We start from the raw sequence: 19713 nt of genomic DNA on the forward strand, positions 1-19713 counted from the left end.
AAGTACAAAGTAACCTGTCAGGAAACACACCAGAATGTTAGTGTAACCATTTCTTTGTCCTAGTGGGTTTGGAGGTGACTTTTATTCTTCTTTTGATTTTTTTTATTGTGTTCGAGGCAATGAATGCAGAATATATAGGTTATGCTAACAATTCAATTTTTAGATCTGTTTCCAGTATTTTAGATTTATGATCTTTTCTGGCTTCCTTTTTCCTTACTGCAAAGGTTCCTGAACACGTGCCATAGACAGTAAGAGGCTTATAGATGCACTTCAGAGGGTCCTTAACCCCCTATGATTGTAGAATATGTGTACTCTTTTTTTTTAAGGATATATTTTTAAAGTTTATTTATTTTGAGAGAGACGGAGACAGCGTGAGGGTGGCAGAGAGAGGGGGAGAGAGAGAATCCCAAGCAGGCTCCGCACTGTCAGCACAGAGCCTGATGTGGGGCTCAAACTCATGAAACGGTGAAATCATGACCTGAGCCGAAACCAGGAGTTGGATGCTTACCTGACTGAGCCACCCAGGCGCCCCTGAGGATATTTTAATTGGGAGAAGATTTTTTTTTAAGTAGGCTTCATGCCCAGTGTGTGGAGCCCAACATGAATTCACAACCCTGAGATCAAGACCTGAGCTGAGATCCAGAGTCTGATGCTTATCCAACTGAGCCACCTAGGCACTCTGAGAGCAGTTTTTTTTTTTTAAATTGTGGTTCTTTTGACTTACTTTTACCTTGATCATGTACTACTTTTATAATGAAAATCAAATGATTTTTTAAAATTATACAAATGATTAAAATGTAAGGAACAAAACTGTGTCAAATGCAAGGTGACTATGGATCAGCTTTGAAGACTTTCAGTGAACCAGAGGATCTTGATTCCCATTTCTTCCAGGGACAATCCTCTTGAGGATGCCCTGATAGTTGGGCCAGATTAACCTTGGAAGACTGATGAGATGGCCAAAGCCAGTTAGATGCTCCCTCCTGGGACTGAGATGCCCCAGAATGTCCACTGAGGGAATGAGAGCAGAGATCCTGCAGCCTCACAGAGCAGTTTGTACAGAGCACCATTCTTTTTTTTTTATGTTGATTATAAGAATTCCATTTTGTTATTTTTATTTTTTAAATTATTTTATTTTATAATTTTTATTTTTATTTAATTATCTATTTAAATTTAAATCCAAGTTAGTTAACATATAGTGTAATAATGATTTCAGGAATACAATTTAGTGATTCATCACTTACATATGACACCCAGTGCTCATCCCAACAAGTTCTCTCCTTAATGCCCCTTGCCCATTTAGCTCATCCCCCCCACCCAACACCCTGCCAGCAACTCTCAGTTTGTTCTCTATCGTTAAGAGTCTCTTATGGTTTGTCTCTCTCTCTGTTTTTATATTATTTTTGCTTCCCTTCCCTTATGTTAATCTGTTTTGTTTCTTAAATTCCACATATGAGTGAAATCATATATTTGTCTTTCTCTGACTTATTTCATTTAGCAAAATACATTCTAGTTTCATCCATGTTGTTGCAAATGGGAAGATTTATTTCTTTTTGATCACTGAATAATATCCCATTGTATATATATACCACATCTTCTTTATCCATTCATCAGTAATTGGACATTTGGGCTCTTGCCATACTTTGGCTATTGTTGATAGTGCTGCTATAAACATTGGTGTGCGTTTCCCCCTTTGAATTAGCACTACTGTATCCTTTGGATAAATACCTAGTAATGCAATTGCTAGGTCATAGGGTACTTTTTAAAAAAAATTTTTAGGAACCTCCATACTGTTTTCCAGAGTGGCTGTACCAGTTTGCATTCCCACCAGCAGTGCAAAAGGGTTCCTCTTTCTCTGCATTGTCACCAACATCTGTTGTTGCCTGCATTGTTAATGTTAGCCATTCTGACAGATGTGAGGTGGTATCTCATTGTGGTTTTGATTTGTATTTCCCTGATGAGGAGTGATGTTGAGCTTTTTTTCATGTGTGAGCCATCTGGATGTTTTCTTTGGAGAAGTGTCTGTTCATGTCTTTTGCCCATTTCTTCGCTGGATTATTTGTTTTGGGGGTGTTGAGTTTGATAAGTTCGTTATAGATTTTGAATACTAACCCTTTATCTGATATGTCATTTGCAAATATCTTCTCCCATTCCATCAGTTGTCTTTTAGCTTGGCTGATTGTTTCCTTCTTTGTGCAGAAGCTTTTTATTTTGATGAGGTCCCAATAGTTCCTTTTTGCTTTTGCTTCCCTTGCCTCTGGAGACGTGTTGAGTAAGAAGTTGCTGCGGCCAAGGTCAAAGAGATTTTTGCCTGATTTTTCCTCGAGGATTTTGATGGCTTTCTGTCTTACATTTAGGTCTTTCATCCATTTTGAGTTTATTTTTGTGTATGGGGTAAGAAAGTGGTCCAGGTTCATTTCTCTGCATGTCGCTATCCAGTTTTCCCAGCACCGTTTGCTGAAGAGACTGTTTTTATTCCATTGGATAGCCTTTCCTGCTTTGTCAAAGATTAGTTTGCCATACATTTGTGGGTTCATTTCTGGGTTCTCTATTCTGTTCCATTGATCTGAGTGTCTGTTCCTGTGCCAGTACCATACTGTCTTGATGATTACAGCTTTGTAATACAGCTTGAAGTCCGTGATTGTGATGCCTCCAGCTTTGGTTTTCTTTTACAAGATTGCTTTGTCTATCCAGGGTTCCATACAAATGTTAGGATTATTTGTTCTAGCTCTGTGAAGAATGCCGGTGTTATTTTGATAGGGATTGCATTTAATATGTAGATTGCTTTGGGTAGTATTGACATTTTAACAATATATGTTCTTCTAATCCATGAGCATGGAATGTTTTTCCATTTTTTTGGCGTCTTCTTCAATTTCTTTCATAAACTTTCTATAGTTTTCAGTGCATAGATTTTTCACATCTTTGGTTAGGTTTGTTCCTAGGTATTTTATGGTTTTTGGTGGAACTGTAAATGGGATCGATTGCTTGATTTCTCTTTCTGCTGTTTCATTATTGGTGTATAGAAATGCAACCTATTTCTGTACACTGATTTTAAATCCTGCGACTTTCCTGAATTCATGTTATCAGTTCTGCAATTTTTTACAGTCTTTTGGACTTTCTACATACAGTATCAGTCATCTATGAAGAGTGAAAGTTTCACTTCCTCCTTGCTGATTTGGATACCTTTTGTTTCTTTGTGTTGTCTCATTGCTGAGGCTAGGACTTCCAATACTGCTGAATAACAGTGGTGAGAGTAGACTTCCTTGCCGTGTTTCTGACCTTAAGTGGAAAGCTGTCAGTTTTTCCGCATTGATGATGATATTAGCTGTGGGTCTTTCCTATATGGTCTTTATGATCTTGAGGTATGATCCTTCTATCCTTACTTTCTTGAGGGTTTTTATAAAGAAAGGATGCTGTATTTTGTCAAATGTTTTTTCTGCATCTATTGAGAGGATCATGTGGTTATCCTTTCTTTTATTAATATGATATATCACATGGATTGATCTGCAGATACTGAACCAGCCCTGCATCCCAGGAATAAATCTCACTTGATCGTGGTAAATAATTTTTTAAATGTATTGTTGGATCCAATTTCCTAGTATCTTGTTGAGAATTTTTGCATCCACGTTCATCAGAAACTGGTCTGTAGTTCTCCTTTTTAGTGGAGACTTTGGTTTTGGAGTCAAGGTAATGCTGGCCTCATAGAATGAGTAGGGAAGTTTTCATTCCATTTCTATTTTTTGGAACAGTTTCAAAAGAATAGGTATTAACTTTTCTTTAAATGTTTGGTAGAATTCCCCTTGAAAACCATCCAGCCCTGGACTCTTGTTTGTTGGGAGATTTTTGATTACTGATTTAATATCCTTACTGGTTATGGGTCTGTTCAAATTTTCTGTTTCTTCCTGTTTTAGTTTTGGTAGTTTGGTAGATCTTTGTATTTCTGTGGTATTGGTTGTGATCTCTTTCCTTCACGATTTTATTTATTTGGGTCCTTTTGGGTCCTTTTTTTTTTTTTATCAGTCTGTCTAAGAGTTTATCAGTTTTGTTAATTCTTTCCAAGAACCAGCTCCTGGTTTCATTGATCTGTTCTTTTTTTTTTTTTTTTTTCATATAATTGATTTCTGCTCTAATCTTTATTATTTCCCTTCTTCTGCTGGTTTTGAGCTTTATTTGATGTTCTTTTTCCAGCTCTTTTAGGTGTAAGGCTGGATTGCTGTATACTTCCCTCTTATGGCCACCTTTGCTGCATCCCAGAGGTTTTTAGGCTATCATGTTTTCCTTTTCATTGACTTCAGTGTACTTTTTAATTTTCTGTTTAAGTTCTTGGTTAACACATTTGTTCTTCAGTAGGATGTTCTTTAATCTCCAAGTATTCACGGTCTTTCCAAATGTTTTCTTGTGGTCGATTTCGAGTTTCATAGCATTGTGGTCTGAAATATGCATGGTATGATCTTGATCTTTTTGAACTTCTTGAGGGTTCAGTTGTGACCCAGTATGTGATCTATTCTGGAGAATGTTCCATGCGTACTCGAGAAGAATGTATATTCTGCTGCTTTAGGGTGAAATGTTCTGAATATATATGTTAAGTCCATCCAGTCCAGTGTGTCATTCAAAGCCATTGTGTCCTTGTTGATTTTCTTCTCACATGATCTGTTCATTGCTGTAAGTGGGGTGTTGAAGTCCCCTAATATTATATATAGTATTATTATCGATGAATTTCTTTGTGATTAATTGACTTATATATGTGTATGCTTCCATATTGGGGGAATACATATTTACAATTGTTAGATCTTGGTGAATAGGCCCCTTAATTATGATGTAATGCCCTTCTTCATCTCTTGTTACAGTCTTTGTTTTAAAATCTGGTTTGTCTGACAAAAGTATGGCTACTCCAGCTTTCTTTTGACGACCTTTAGCATGATAGATTGTTCTCCATTCCCTTACTTCCTTTTTTTAAATAAGATATTACTAAGTCACTCAATTCTTTATTTTTTAATCTTTATTCACTTTTGAGAGAGAGAGAGACAGAGTGCAAGCGGGGGAGGAGCAGAGAGAGAGAGGGAGACACAGAATCTGAAACAGGCTCCAGGCTCTGAGCTATCAGCACAGAACCCGATGTGGTAGTCAAACTCATGAACTGTGAGATCATGACCTGGGCTGAAGTCAGATGCTTTAACCGACTGAGCCACCTAGGTGCCCCTCCATTCCCTTACTTTCAATCTGCAGGTGTCTTTAGGTCTAGAATGAGTCTCTTGTAAGTAGCATATAGATAGGTCTTGTTTTCTTATCCATTCTGATACTCTATGTCTTTTGCTTAGAGCATTAGTGTTGGTTTTCTGGTGATATTCTCTGGTACTTTCTAGTCTTTGCTGCTTTGGGTCTTTTTTCAGTTGTTTTGTCTTTTCTTCACTCCAAGAGTCCCCCTTAAAATTTCTTGCAGGGCTGGTTTAGAGGTCACGAACTCCTTTAGTTTTTGTTTGTCTGGGAAATTCTTTACCTCTTTCTATTTTGAATGATAGCCTTGCTGGATAAGGAATTCTTGGCTACATATTTTTCCAATTCAGCATGTTGAATATACCCTGCCACTCCTTTCTGGCCTTCCATGTTTCTGTGGATAGGCCTACTGCAAACCTGATCTATCTTCCCTTATAGGTTAAGGACTTTTTTTTTTCCCTTGCTGCTCTCATGATTCTTTCCTTGTCTGTGTATTTTGTGAATTTGACTATGATATGCCTTGGTGGTGGTCACTTTTTGTTGAATCTAATGGGAGTGCTCTGTGCTTCTTGGATTTTGATGTCTGTGTCCTTCTCCAGACTAGGAAAGTTTTCTACTATAAGTTACTCACATAAACCTTGTGCCCTTTTTTCTTTCTCTTCATCTTCTGGGACTCCTATGATTCAGATGTTATTCATTTTTAATAAGTCACTGAGTTTTCTAAGTCTCATATTTGTTCTTTTGCCTTTGTTTCCCTCATTTTTTCTGCTTCATTATTCTCCATAATTTTATCTTCTATATCCCTGGTTTGCTGCTTTGCTTCGTCCATCCTTGCCATTGTGGTATACATTTGAGATTACATCTTGGTTATAGCATTTTTAATTTCGTCCTGACTAGGTTTTATTTCTTTTATCTCCACAGAAAGGGATTCTATGTTTTTTTCAACCCCAGCTAGTATTCTTATTTTCATAGTTCTAAATTCTAGTTCAGATATCTAACTTATATCTGTGCTGATTAAGCCCCTAGCTGTCATTTCTTCTTGTTCTTTCTTTTGGAGTGAATTCCTACATTTTGTCATTTTGAGGGAAGAAAAAACAATAAAATTTAAAAAATTAAAATTAAAAAAATTAAAAACAAAACAAAAAATCAAATAAAGGAAGCTGGATCCTAGGACTGTTTTGGTCTGCTTGTTGAAAGAAGTTTGATAGAATAGAGAAAAAAGGGAAAGAAAAAGAAAAAGAGGTAAAGAAAAAATTTTAAATTAAAAAATAATAAAATAGAATAAAATAAAATAAAGAAAATGGAATATAATAAAAATTTTTTAAAAATAAACTAAAAGTAAAAATAAATGTTCTCTTTGTGTATCCAGGAAAGGAAGAAAAAGAAAACAAAAACAGAAGCAAAGAACACAAACCAATAAATGGAACCCGAATGAAGTTACATTCAGTTTCCCCTAGAACTGAAACTATGAAGCCCTCTATAGTCTGTACATTAAACAGGTAGAGTGACTTGTGCTGGTCTTCTAGGGGATGTGCTTGGAGGGTGCAGTTTGGCAGGGTTTGACATAATGGCTCCATTCTCCACTAGGCAGCACTGCTTAGCTTACTGGTGTGGATTAGTGTGGCGTGCATCCACTCACATATATGTGCACAGGAGAGGTGGAAATGGCTTCAGGCAGCTCCCTAGTCTCTGGCACAGGAACTTCATGCTCTCACCGACCAGTGATCTCACCTTACCCTTCTTTGTCTCCAGCCTCCGTCCACTCCTTGCCTCTACCCTGGCCATCTCCAAGCTGTCCGCTAGCCAGGTGACACCTCCCTTCAGAGTTTTATCTCAGAAACCCCAAGCTTCAGAAACTCCCTCAGCTTGGACCTGTACCAACTCTCTGGGGGAAGGTCTTGCTGCATAATGGCCAGGTGCTGGCTTGCCCCAGAAAACATTTCTGCAATTGTGCAGCAGCAGAGGTTCAGAGATTATGGCAAATCCTAACACACAGTGCCAGGTTTCACTGCACTCTGGCATCTTTGTTCCAATACCAGCAAACATGGCTGCTCTGCACAGCCTGCTGGGACTTTTGCCTGTGGGGAGGCCATATGGTCTCTACCAAATGCACTCCAAGCAGGGGAACCGCTTCTCCCTGTGTGGCACATGGACCTCTCAGACCCTGCTGCCTGCTCTTGGGGATTCATTCTACTTCCTTACCAGGCACTGAGCTCTGAAACTTCAGATTCTGTGCTCCACTGTTTATCCAGAGCACCATTCTAAGTTCTAGCACATATTATGCCAGAGAAGAAAAATAACATTCACTGCATCTGACTTTTTCTCTACTCTTTGTTGACCCTGTGTTTCATCTAGATGAGAGAGATGCTCCCTAAACTTTGAAGTGACATTCTCACAGATCTTTAGAATAAGGTCCAGGGGCACCTGGTTGGCTCAGTTGATTAAACAGCTAACTTCAGCTCAGGTCACAATCTCCCTGTTCATGAGTTGAAACCCCATGTCAGGCTCTGTGTTGACAGCTCAGATCCCAGAGCCTGCTTCAGATTCTGTGTCTACCTCTCTCTCTGCACCTCCCCTGCTCCCACTCTTTCTCTCTCTCTCTCTCTGTCTCAAATAAATAAACATTAAAAAATTTTTGTTTTAAATAAAATACAGTCCAAGCCAGAAACTGAGATAGAACTGAGGGTCCACACTCCCTCCTGTGGTCTCTTCTTCCATTGCTGAAGTTTCTTGAAATTCCAGAATTCCTCAGCTCTCCCAGCTGTTATCTAAACATACTGGAAATATCTTCACCACATTGCCACCTGGGGAACAAACTACCAGCATCAGAGTCACTAGAAAGCTTGATTGTTAAAAAGTGGGGCAGGGGGCAGTTTCCCAGGAGCCACCACCCTCCTCTTGAGTGAAGCTTTCTGTGGGTTGGGTTCATGAATCTGCCTTTTTTTTTAACGTTTTTATTTATTTTTGAGACAGAGAGAGACAGAGCATGAACGGGGGAGGGGCAGAGAGAGAGGGAGACACAGAATCGGAAGCAGGCTCCAGGCTCCGAGCCATCAGCCCAGAGCCCGATGCGGGGCTCGAACTCATGGACCGCAAGATCGTGACCTGAGCCGAAGTCGGATGCCCAACTGACCTAGCCACCCAGGTGCCCCTGAATCTGCCTTTTTAAAAGTGCTTCTTCTGTGCATTGAAGTATAAGAACGATTAGCTCAGGCAAAGTGATGGTTCAAGCCATGTGTAGAGTTTTCAGACAGTCTCTAAACACTTTGTAGCCATTTGAAACATTGCCCAGAATTATTTACCTATCCTGATAAGGTATTAGCAACAAGAAGGTTCTTTATAGTGACAAAAATCAAACATAGCAAGTATCAGAGGCCCTAAGTAGCGTGGGTCCGAGATCTAGTTGCTTAGCCCTGTTTCTCTTCTTTCATCAAACAGGGATAATCTTCTAGAATCTCAAATATAGGTGAAATTTCAGAGCTAGAAGGGATGCTAGAAATCCAGCCCAATTTCTTTCATGTTATAGATCAGAAATAGAGCATTGTCATGAGTGTCAGTTTAGATCCTCCAAAAAGTGGATACCAGGACCAATTTAGATGTGCAAGAGATTTGTTAGGAGAAATGTCTGAAGAGTAAAGGAGTAGTCAGGGAGCACCCACTTGATTCAGGCCTGACACCCGTGAGAGGAGAGGGAAAGGGACAGGATTGAATAGGAGAGCCTGCAGACTGCAGTACAGCTTTAAAAAGGGTCTTGGCCAGGCCAATGAAGAGCTCCTGAAAAGATAGAACATTACAACAATCTTGTATTGGGCAGAAATAGCCCAGACTTGGCATCACCATCAGGCTTGGTTGTTGGCTCAAAGCAGATTGGAGGGATCATTGTCTTGGTGTGAATGTCACAGTGAATCCAGTGAATCCAAAGATGTGAAAGGTAGAAGCTGCCAAATGACTATACTCCTGATGTCAAGTTCTCCAGAAGAGAGTTCTGAGTTGCAGACCTCCATGGCTACCACATTGTGCTCAATGTCAGTTAGTAGCAGAACAAGAACTACTCTCTGGTGCAGAATTTTTTCTAGATTATTCTACAAGGCATTATCCCCTCACTGTCTAACCCCATCCCACACCCCCAACTGATGTAGGTTTGAACTTAATCTTGTGGGCAGTGGAGCCAGATCTCATTCCCTTGAGAGGTGGAGAAGGCAAAACTAGTCAAGTAAGAAAAGAAGGGAGAGATGCTGAGGGGATTTGAAGTCCTTGAGGGAAAGAGTGAGGCTGATAGCTGACTAGGGTCACAGTTGGTCTGTTTGTCTGTCTATCCAGCATACCTTCCATTTCTCTCCTTTGGGGAACTCTTATCCCTTTCCAAACAGCTCTGAAAGCATCTCAGTCTTGGTGCTCCACTTCCCATTCCAGCCATAGCACATGATCTAGTATCCTTCTCTGGATTGATATTCAGACATAAGGAGAAAGAAATCCACTTTCTGCTGGAATAGCAGAACTGTGAGAGAAGGAACTAGAGCAGTTGATGGCTGTCTTTCTTGTTATATGGGGAAGGCAACTCTGCAGAAGAAAAATGAGCAGGAGTCAACAGAGTTAAGAGGTGAATGGAGAGAGAGAATGAGTAAGTTGGGGGTGCAATGAGTCCTAGTACCAGTCCCTAAGGCTCTGCTTGGCTCCCATAGCTGTGCCTTCCTCTCTGGAAGGTCTTTCCCAGACACATGGGTCAGTATGTTCCCTTTTAGTTGATGTATTAGGCAGAATTTTAAGATGGCCCCAAGTTCTCAGCCCCTGGTATTCAGGTATTCAGTGAATCACTAATCTAGATTTTGCAGTGAACGGATTTTGCAGTTGTAATTCAGTTCCCAAATAAACTGATCTTAAAGTAGGAAGATTATCCAGGTAAACCTGACCTAATCCCATGAGCCCTTAGAGTCAAGTCTAGAGATTAGAGAGAGAAATCAGAGAGATCTGAAGTGTGACAAGATTCAGTGAGGGAGCTGGAGGAACCACGTATTCAGGACTGCAGGTAGCTACTGGGAGCTGAGAGCAGTCCCTGATGACAGTTCTGCAGCCACAAGTAACTAAGTTATTCCAACAACCTGAATTAGCCTGAAACAGATGTCTCCCCAGTGCCTCCAGACAGGAACTCAGCCGACCAACACCTTGATTTAGCCCTTGAGACCCGAAGCAATAACCCAGCCACTCCATACCTGGACTTCTGACATATAGACCTTATATTAAGTGTCTAAATTTATGGCAATGTATCAAAACTAGAAAATGAGTACAGTTGGATTAGTTTTACTTATACCACTTATACCTGAAGAAGTTCTGACCAAACAGTGGGAGATCATAAGCCCACTGTACTCCATAAAGACTCTACAAATTTTTGTTCATCATTTTGCTCTTCTTGGGTTTGAATTTGCCACAGTGGTATACATTGGTGACTATCTAGTGTGATTAAAGAAGCCCAAAATACATTTTGATGGGGACAGAAGAGCTTGTGGTTCTGAAGTGGCCTGGGGAAGAAGATCACTGAAAGAATGAAGAAGGTAGAATGGCTGGTGACAGACAGTGTCTGGAGATGCCTAAGAGAAATGAATCCTGACCAATCCTGCTTCCACCGGTCCCAACACAGGCACCAAGGTAATTGTTATAAAATATACATCACATAGTGTCATCATGCTCAAAACTCTCCAGGGCTTCCACCTCACAGCAGGTAAAATCCCAACTTCTTCAATCACCTGTGAGATCTCCATGACCTGGCCCCAACACTTCTCACCTGCTGAGTACTTGCCACTACTCACTCTGCCCCAGCCACACCGACCTCCTGCTGATCGTCTGCCCACACACAGCCTCTCACCTCTGCCAGGAGGGCTCTTCCCTTAAAAACTGCACTGTTTGCTCTTTCCCTTCACCTACACCTTCCCTCAAATGTTACTTTCTGAGGGAAGACTTCCATCACCACCCTGTGTAAAATTTTAACTACAATCCCCCAAACATTCCTTTTTTGCTCTATGCTATTCTTTAGCATTTATCACTAACAATTTGTTTATTTTACTTATCTAACATATTGTCTGACTCTCTCACTAGAATGGTTAGCTTTGTGCACACCAGTGTTTGGGTGTGTTTCAAGCACACTGTATCCCCAATACTGAGAACCATGCCTAGCATGTAGTGGACCCTTGATAAATGTTCACTAAACAATTGAACGAAAAGGGAATGTGTGCATAAGGAAGATATACTCCACTTCCTAATGGTAATTTCTTTTTCCTTCAAGGAAATTGGTACTAGGTATATTTTTTAAGAAAAATAGTGAGTTGAGGGGCACCCGGGTGGTTCAGTCAGTTAAGCATCCAATTTTGGCTAAAGTCATAATCTCATGGTTCATGAGTTCAAGCCCTGCATTGGGCTCTGTGCTGACAGCTCAGAGCCTGGAGCCTGCTTCAGATTCTGTGTCTCCCCCCCTCTCTGCCCCTCCCCTGCTTGTGCACATGCACGCGCGCTCTCTCTCTCTCTCAAAAATAAATAACCATTAAAAAAAGAGGAAGAAAAATCGTGAGTTGGCTCTTTATTTTCTCCAGCTACAAAAATCCAGAACAAGGGGCCATATGGTTTTGTAGTTTGCTTTATATGTGGAGCCAACAGTGAAGACCACTATGATGGAAAAAGAAATACATGATATAAAACACAACCCCCCACAAGGCTTTATGATACAAATTACCTGGTAGCCTGGAGATTGGATCCTGATGACAGTTATCTTTTATAAATATTAAATAAGTATAATCATGAAAACACTCACTCATCTGTCTCTCCCAGCCAGCTTCCAGCTGAGCAGCTGCCGCTCTTTCTTGTCTGTTTATTGTGACCAAACAATTAGGCCAGCCTGACAGCAGACTCTTCCAAAAGCAGGATTATGTGTTATTTCAAGAAATGAAGAGTGTAAACAGCACTCAACTGGGTCTTAACAGCTACAGTGAAAAATCTCTGTATGCCCCAAATGTTCCCTGAACTATAAATATCTTTGTATGTGTTACATATGTATGTACAATATTCATTTTGTTTTATCTTTGTGGGGTGGGTCATTTAATACACACCAATTTTTTTATGAACATATGGGAAGGGGAGGGGAGAAGAGAGGGAAATAAACCACAAGAGATTCTTTTTTTAAAAAGTGTTTATTTTTGAGAGAGAGAGAGAGAGCGAGAGAGCGAGCATGAGCGGGGGAGGGGCAGAGAGAGAATCCCACGCAGGCTCCTCATTGTCAACACAGAATCTAACGTGGGCTCAATACAACAAACTGTGAGATCATGACCTGAGCTGAAATCAAGAGTTGGACACTTAACCCCCTGAGCCACCCAGGTGTCCCGAGAGACTCTTAATGATAGAGAACAAACTGAGCATTGATGGAGGGAGGGGGGATGGGAGATGGGCTAGATGGGTGATGGATACCAAGGAGGGCACTTGTTGGGATGAGCACTGGGTGTTGTATGTAAGTGATGAATCACTGAATTACCCTGAAGCCAATATTGCACTGTATGTTAACTAAAATTTAAATTAAAAGTAAACAACAGCAACAAAATAAAACCAAACACACACACGCACACACACACACACACACACACACACAATCACTGAAAATGTCAATTCTGATGAGGAGGGAGGAGAGGAGGACGGATGTCCAAGGACCTAGGTATTGGTTGCAGTTAGACAGGTATCCTTAACTTTTCTCCCACTCCTGTCTCTGCACTGGTCTGTGTGGCAGTTATTCTTCTCCATGGCTTTTTCCATGTGATGGAGAATAAGGCCACAGGTCACTCTGAATTCACATCCTTCTAACCCTCAGACCCAACAGGGGAAAGGATGATTCTCTCCCACCTCAGTGAATAAAATCTCAGGAAGGACCCTGCTTGCCCTTGCTTGGATCACATGCCCATCCTCTGCCAATCACTTTGGTCAGAGGGATGGTATTCTAACATCAGCTTAGCTGAAAATGCCTACTCACCCCTCTGCCAGAGAGTCTGTCACAGATGGTGTATGAGGTATTATGTTTTCTGGGAAAATAGATAAAGTAGTCACCGTTCTAGATCCGGCCATTATGTCATTTTGCACTGCTTCATAACAATTGTTTATGTATTTGTTGCTAAATTGTAGGGTCCCAGGACAGGCACCATGGCTTCCATATCTTTGTATCCCTTCACCACTAGCATGTTCCTAATGAAGGGAAGGAGTTCTATAAATGGAGATTATTGAATTGTAACTGTCTAGATCAGAGAGTAACAGATTTCATAGGTAATGCCCGAGGAGGTAGAAGTGGGGTTTCCAGGGAATCGGTCACATGGGCTCCAACTTTATGGTGTTCTGAGGTCCCTTCTCCTTCTCATGAGGGACTTGAAGGTTCAGTGGAAGTAACACTGAAAATCGAGAGATAAAGCCAATCGTGACTCTTCCCCATATGCTGGATGACTATGTAGAAATCAGTGGACTCCTGAGGCCATAGTAGCCTTATTTATGAAATGAGGAAGATGGTCTTGGTGATATCTTGCTTACAATCTTAAAATTCTGTGAATATATTCACCTTTCTTTTGGCCTTTATTGACTTCTTTTGAACGTCTGTTCAACATTTGAGCAGGGTCACAACCGGCTGTCAGTCTTTTAAAGGTCATTGTGTTTATCTGGCACAACTTAGAATTTTGATGGTAACCTTTTCAATTTAATCTGAAGACTCAATTTAGAAAAAAGGAACATTGGACTGAAAGTCAGGGGACTAGCTCTAGATTCTTTTCTGCCCTAATGAGATGAAGGATACTGGCAAAATTGCTTAAACTCTCTGAGCCTTGCTTCTTAATCTGTACATAAGACAGTTGGTATAGAATCAGTGAAAGGCGCGATCGAATTTTTAACTTTCTAGGGCACTGGCACAGAGGAAACAGCCTGTCTACCTTTTTTCCTTTTAGTTTTGGAACCATCTATGCTTTAGCTGGACATATGGCAGCCAAGCCAAAGACTGCATCTCCCGGTCTCCTTGTTGGCTAGGTGAGGCCTTGGGAGAAAGTGCAGGCAGAATCATGGGAGGTGAGTGGGTGATGTATGCACCTCCAGCTTCATCCCCACCTAAGTTAAAGCTGCTTACCCTGGACCTCCTCTATTTCCCTTTTTTACTGATTGAAATGGCAACAAATGTGGCAGAGGGTGTGGGCCCAGATAACAGAGGCCGCAGGTTGAGATTGATGAAGGATGAGCGTGGCAGAACTGAGCTGTAGACCAGAGCCTTCCACCCACTTCTGACCAGCACTCACCTCGGGACTGTTCTGAGAAAGAGAAAAATAAATCCCACCTTATTTAACCCTCTGTATTTCAGGGAGTATTTTTATAACCCTTTACCATACAGCCCCTTACCATTTTTATAGCAACTACCATTGAATGAATAGGATTCAGCTGTACTTAAGGTTAAGTAAAGATTAAGAATAAGATTCACTTTGGGATGCGTAGGTGGTGCAGTCAGTTAAGTGTCTGACTTTGGCTCAGGTCATGATCTCACCATTGTGGGTTCAAGCCCTGAGTAGGGCTCTGTGCTGACAGCTCAGAGCCTGGGACCTGCTTCGTGTTCTGTGTCTTCCTGTCTCTCTCTTCTCCTCCCCTTCACTCTCTCTCTCTCTCTCTCTCTCTCTCAAAAATAAATAAACATAAAAAATTATTTAAAAAAAGGAATAGGATTCACTCTTACTTAAGACCTTACCAATCATAGATTTAGAATTCACTTTTACTTAATTGGCCCTCCAGTTTTGTTTAAATGGTTTATGCAGTGGTTAAGAACACGGGCCCTAGAGCAAGCCAGAACAGAGTCTTGGTTTGTTTGGTTGCTCTCCAGTCCCATAACCTCAGGCATATTTCCCAACCCTTCCTGTGCCTTAGTTTGCCAATCTATAAAATTGAGGCAATAATGTGATTTACCCACTGTGGGATTATTGTGAGGGTCAGATGGGAGAGGGTGTATCAAGCTGTGACCTCAGTGCCTAGCACCTTGTAAACCCTCAGGAAGTGTTAGTTGCTACTATAATTATCATCTGTATTATAAAGATCATCCTGCTATTACCATCATTACCACCACCACCACCATCATCATCATCTAGTTATGTCCTTTTAAAACTGGCTTGCTGAGCATCTCAGATTTTGGAAACCTGATGAGAACAGTCACCCATCCTGACTTCAGCACTCTGGGACTCTGTGTACCTCTGTTTGGTGCAGGATGAGTTTAGCAGCACCATGGATGGGTATGTATCCTAAATACCTGCTGCTTTTGCATTTATTCTGCTTGTAGTGTCATCTGCAGAGTGATTGAGCATGGTGTTCATTGCACCCATGGTCCTGCATGGTCAGCATCCTTTCAGGAGCCAGAGTACCTGTAATGAGACAGGGAGCAATGAGGAAAAATGAAGAGTTGAATAGAGAATCATTTCTCTTCATAATTGTCATCCTTATATTTGCTTTTTCACTACAGGAAAAAAGGCCAATGACAGAGATTAAGGAAGTTACCAGCTTTTAACTTAAAACTTATCTGCTTAAGTTCCTTTTTTTAAGTTTTTATTTTATTTATTTTGAGAGAGACAGAGACAGCATGAGTGGGGGAGGGGCAAAGAGAGAGGGAGAGAGAGAATCCAAGCAGGCTCTGTGTTGCCAGTGCAGAGCCTGATGCAGGGCTGTAACTCGTGAAACCATGAGATCATGACCTGAGCCAAAACCAAGAGTCGGACACTTAACCGACTGAGCCATCCAGGCACGCCTTAAAACTTACCCATTTAATCAAATAGAGTATGGGTTATAGAAAAACTACATGGTTAATTAGTTCATATAGTTTTTGCATTTTAAAAAATATTTTAAAATGTTTCTCTCCCTTGGTCATTTTATTTTTTCAAAGTAATACATACTTTGTAAGAAATTAGAAAATGCAAAAAAGCAAAAATTGCTTAAAAGTTCAAAGCCCCTGTAATGCCACCACCTAGAGCTAACTATGCTAGAATGCTGAGATGCCTTCTTTGAGTCTTTTTTTTTTTCTTTTGCCTTTTTTGAGTCTTATTTCTCCCAGCTCCCCACAGGCAACATTTGTTCTCCCTGCACACCTCGACCCACTCTCTCTCTCCAGAAACTTCCTCACTCTACTCCCCCAGTTCCTGGTCCCCTCCAGGACCTGTCTGTGCTGACTGTCCAGATGGAAAGAGCTCCAAGCCCTGAGCACTCCTACCATTGCTCTCCTGTGCCTTTGACACTTTACTTCACACAGGTCAAAACCTAAAGAACTCTTGGCCCAGCACCTCCCAAAATACAATTGAAAGGACATTAATTGGCATTACAGTGAAACCTTGGTTTGTGAGCATAACTCATTCTGGAAACATTTTTGTAATCCAAAGCACACGTATATCAAAGAGAATTTCAGGAACCATTGGCTCAGTTGTGATCATGCCATGTTCGGCATCACATACTACTAGTATTGCAAGACATTGCTCCTTTATCAAGTTAAAGTTTATTAGAAATGTTTGCTCGTCTTGCAGAACACTTGCAGAACAAGTTACTCGCAATCCAAGGTTTTATGCATAAGAAAAAGAACTCAATGGCTACCTTCTGTGGGTAGAGACAGCTAAACAAGTATCTTTATAACAGAGGTGCCCAAATCCTTTTCAGGCCTATTTGACCTTAGACTCCCTCGTTCACATCCATTCCCTTTGTGAAGTATCAGTTCAGTTTGACCATTCTGTTTACTAGGAGAGGAAACCATTTTCTTAGAGAAATTGAAGATCTTGTCTTTCCCAGGAGTACTGGCAGTAGTGGGCATCTGTTCGTGCTGGCACAGTGTCCCCCACTTCAGTCTCTAGACCATATGGTTGAGGCAGGTAGGCCCCATTTTCCTGGATCCCACATGACCTGAGCTTACCTGATCAGTGTATTTTATCTCATTGGCCACAGAAGTTAGTGTTAGAAACCATGACTCTTCTTGGGTGAATACCTTGAGACTTTGTTGAAGTGGTTGGCAAAGAGGCACTCTCTTTCTAGGGGCATGCTAAGTTGGTAAAATGTATTCTTGAAGCTGCCTGTGGCTACTTTGCTAAGAACCTCCTGAAGAATAAAGCCAGCTCAAAGGGAAGCAAAACTATGAGATGGAAAGAGATAGAGTCAATAGACATTTGAGAGCCTGGATCTATCTGTACCAGAAACCAGAACTGGCTCTGGACTTTTCAGGTACATGAGCCAATTAATTGCCTTCTTTTCCCCAACCTAGTGAATTTGATTTTCTGTTTTTGTATCTAGAAGAGCTCTGATTGTTAAATCTGTACATTTCTAGGATTTGGTTGCTAAAACATAAAGATTTTAATTTTTTTAATGTTTATTTATTTTTGAGAGACAGAGTGTGAGTGGGGGAGAGGCAGAGAGAGAGAGTGAGACACAGAATCCAAAGCAGGCTCCAGGCTCTGAGCTGTCAGCATAGAGCCCAATGTGGGACTTGAACCCATGAACCGTAGGATCATGACCTGAGCCGAAGTTGGATGCTTAACCAGCTGAGCCACCCAGGTGACCCTAAAACATAAAGATTTTAAAGGGGAGTTTCACATATTTTTACTGGACAAGAAGGATCAGACCAAGAAATGCAGGGAAGGCATTACTCCATGACCTTTGGATCTTTCTTTCTCTTTTAAAAGCAAAGAAGGGACTTTCAGGAGTATGTAACAAATGTATTTTGGGCTTTCTAATGCTGGAAGACTTAAGATTGATTCAGGGAACTCAGCCAAGAGAAAGAAGACTGTCATCATCAGTGAAAATAGACATGATTTTATACTTAATGTTATTATCAGAACCCATCCTGGCAACCTCTTAGATGCTCACCCACAGAATGTTCTATTAAGGGTTTTTGTAACCCCACAGATAGCTATTGGATTTGAACGGAGTGAAAAGAGCTCTAGATTCAAGGTCAGACTCATATTAGATGCTTACTAAATGTTTACTGAAGAATAATTTCTATTATTTTCTGACTTTACTACCTGGGGTGAGTAAAACTGTTTTCACTAGTTAGATAAAGATAAGAATTGCGTGCCTCTCTTCCAAGGCAGCTCTATATAATATCACTTGCGTGTATCACATTTGAGTGATGTCCCCTCTCTGTCACATGGAGTTCTTCATTCACTTGTCCGTCACTTATTCATTCATTTATCTTCTGTCAAATTCTGGACGAGGGGTTCTGCCAGGTGGGGAGGATACAGTGCTGTGTAACAGTCCCAGCTAGTTCACTTCAGCAACCTGTCACGGAGGACCTACTGTGTGCCTGCTAGTTGCCTGGCCCAGGGTTTGGCATCTGGACACACAAAAGTGAATAAGTCATGACTGTCCCAACAAAACCAACAGGCTCTACAGTGGTGAGTCCCCATAGACCATTTCCTACCATCGGGGACACTGGGACAGCAAAAGGTTGAGAGCCACTGCTGTGGGTGATGAGGAGCCTCTGAGGATTGTTAAGCAGGATTGTCATACAGTCAGCCCTTAGATTTAGAAAGAACACTCTGGTGAGCAAGGGGTGAAGGGGTTGTCAAGTTGAGTAGTTATGGGGAGAGTGGTTTGGAGGGGATTATTCCAGAATTGTTGAGGCAGTACAGACAGCAGGTTTGCCCTCAGGTTTACAGAAGCCAAATGCTCTTGCTGTTGTTGTTAAATTTGTTTCCCGAAGAGGTTTATGTGAGGTTGACCTCAAGAGCTCATCTCTGAAAGCAGAGAGTGGCCACCGAACATTGGCATCCATTATTTGTCTGTGACCTGTGGTTCCCTGTCTCCTGGATCGGAGTTTTTCACACCTCATTACACCCACAGCAGCAACAAGACTCTCTTAAACTCTTCTTTTTTTCTTTAACTTTATTTTTTATTTTTTAAAGTTTACATCCAAATTAGTCAGCATATAGTGAAGCAATGATTTCAGGAGTAGATTCCTTAATGCCCCTTACCCATTTAGCCCATTCCCCCCTCCCACAACCCCTCCAACAACCCTCAGTTTGTTCTCCATATTTATGAGTCTCTTTTGTCCCCCTCCCTGTTTTTTATATTATTTTTGTTTCCCTTCCCTTATGTTCATCTGTTTTGTCTCTTAAAGTCCTCATATGAATGAAGTCATATGATTTTTGTCTTTCTCTGACTAATTTCACTTAGCATAATACCCTCCAGTTCCATCCACATAGTTGCAAATAGCAAGATTTCATTCTTTTTGATTGCTGAGTAATACACCATTGTGTATATTTACCACATTTTCTTTACCCAGTCATCCATCAATGGACATGTGGGTTCTTCTCATACTTTGGCTATTGTTGATAGTGCTGCTATAAATATGGGGGTGCATGTGTCCCTTTGAAACAGCACACCTGCATCCCTTGGATAAATGCCCAGTAGTGCAATTGCTGGGTCATAGGGTAGTTCTATTTTCAGTTTTTTGAGGAACCTCCATACTGTTTTCCAGAGTGGCTGCACAAGCTT

At 41.0% G+C, this 19713-nt stretch overlaps 1 protein-coding gene and 1 long non-coding RNA gene across 4 annotated transcripts in view; both read left to right on the forward strand.

The window, feature by feature from the left end:
• Positions 1–19713, forward strand: part of FAM184B (family with sequence similarity 184 member B) — a 184637-nt gene that overhangs the window by 64621 nt on the left and 100303 nt on the right. The gene's annotated exons all lie outside the window — the stretch shown is intronic.
• LOC123596135 lies at positions 1584–19683 on the forward strand. The gene is made up of 3 exons (XR_006711551.1): positions 1584–1728; positions 17093–17096; positions 19630–19683. It is a non-coding gene; the product is annotated as an uncharacterized LOC123596135 (long non-coding RNA).

Source organism: Leopardus geoffroyi, chromosome B1 (assembly GCF_018350155.1).
Source record: "Leopardus geoffroyi isolate Oge1 chromosome B1, O.geoffroyi_Oge1_pat1.0, whole genome shotgun sequence".
NCBI lineage: Eukaryota > Metazoa > Chordata > Mammalia > Carnivora > Felidae > Leopardus > Leopardus geoffroyi.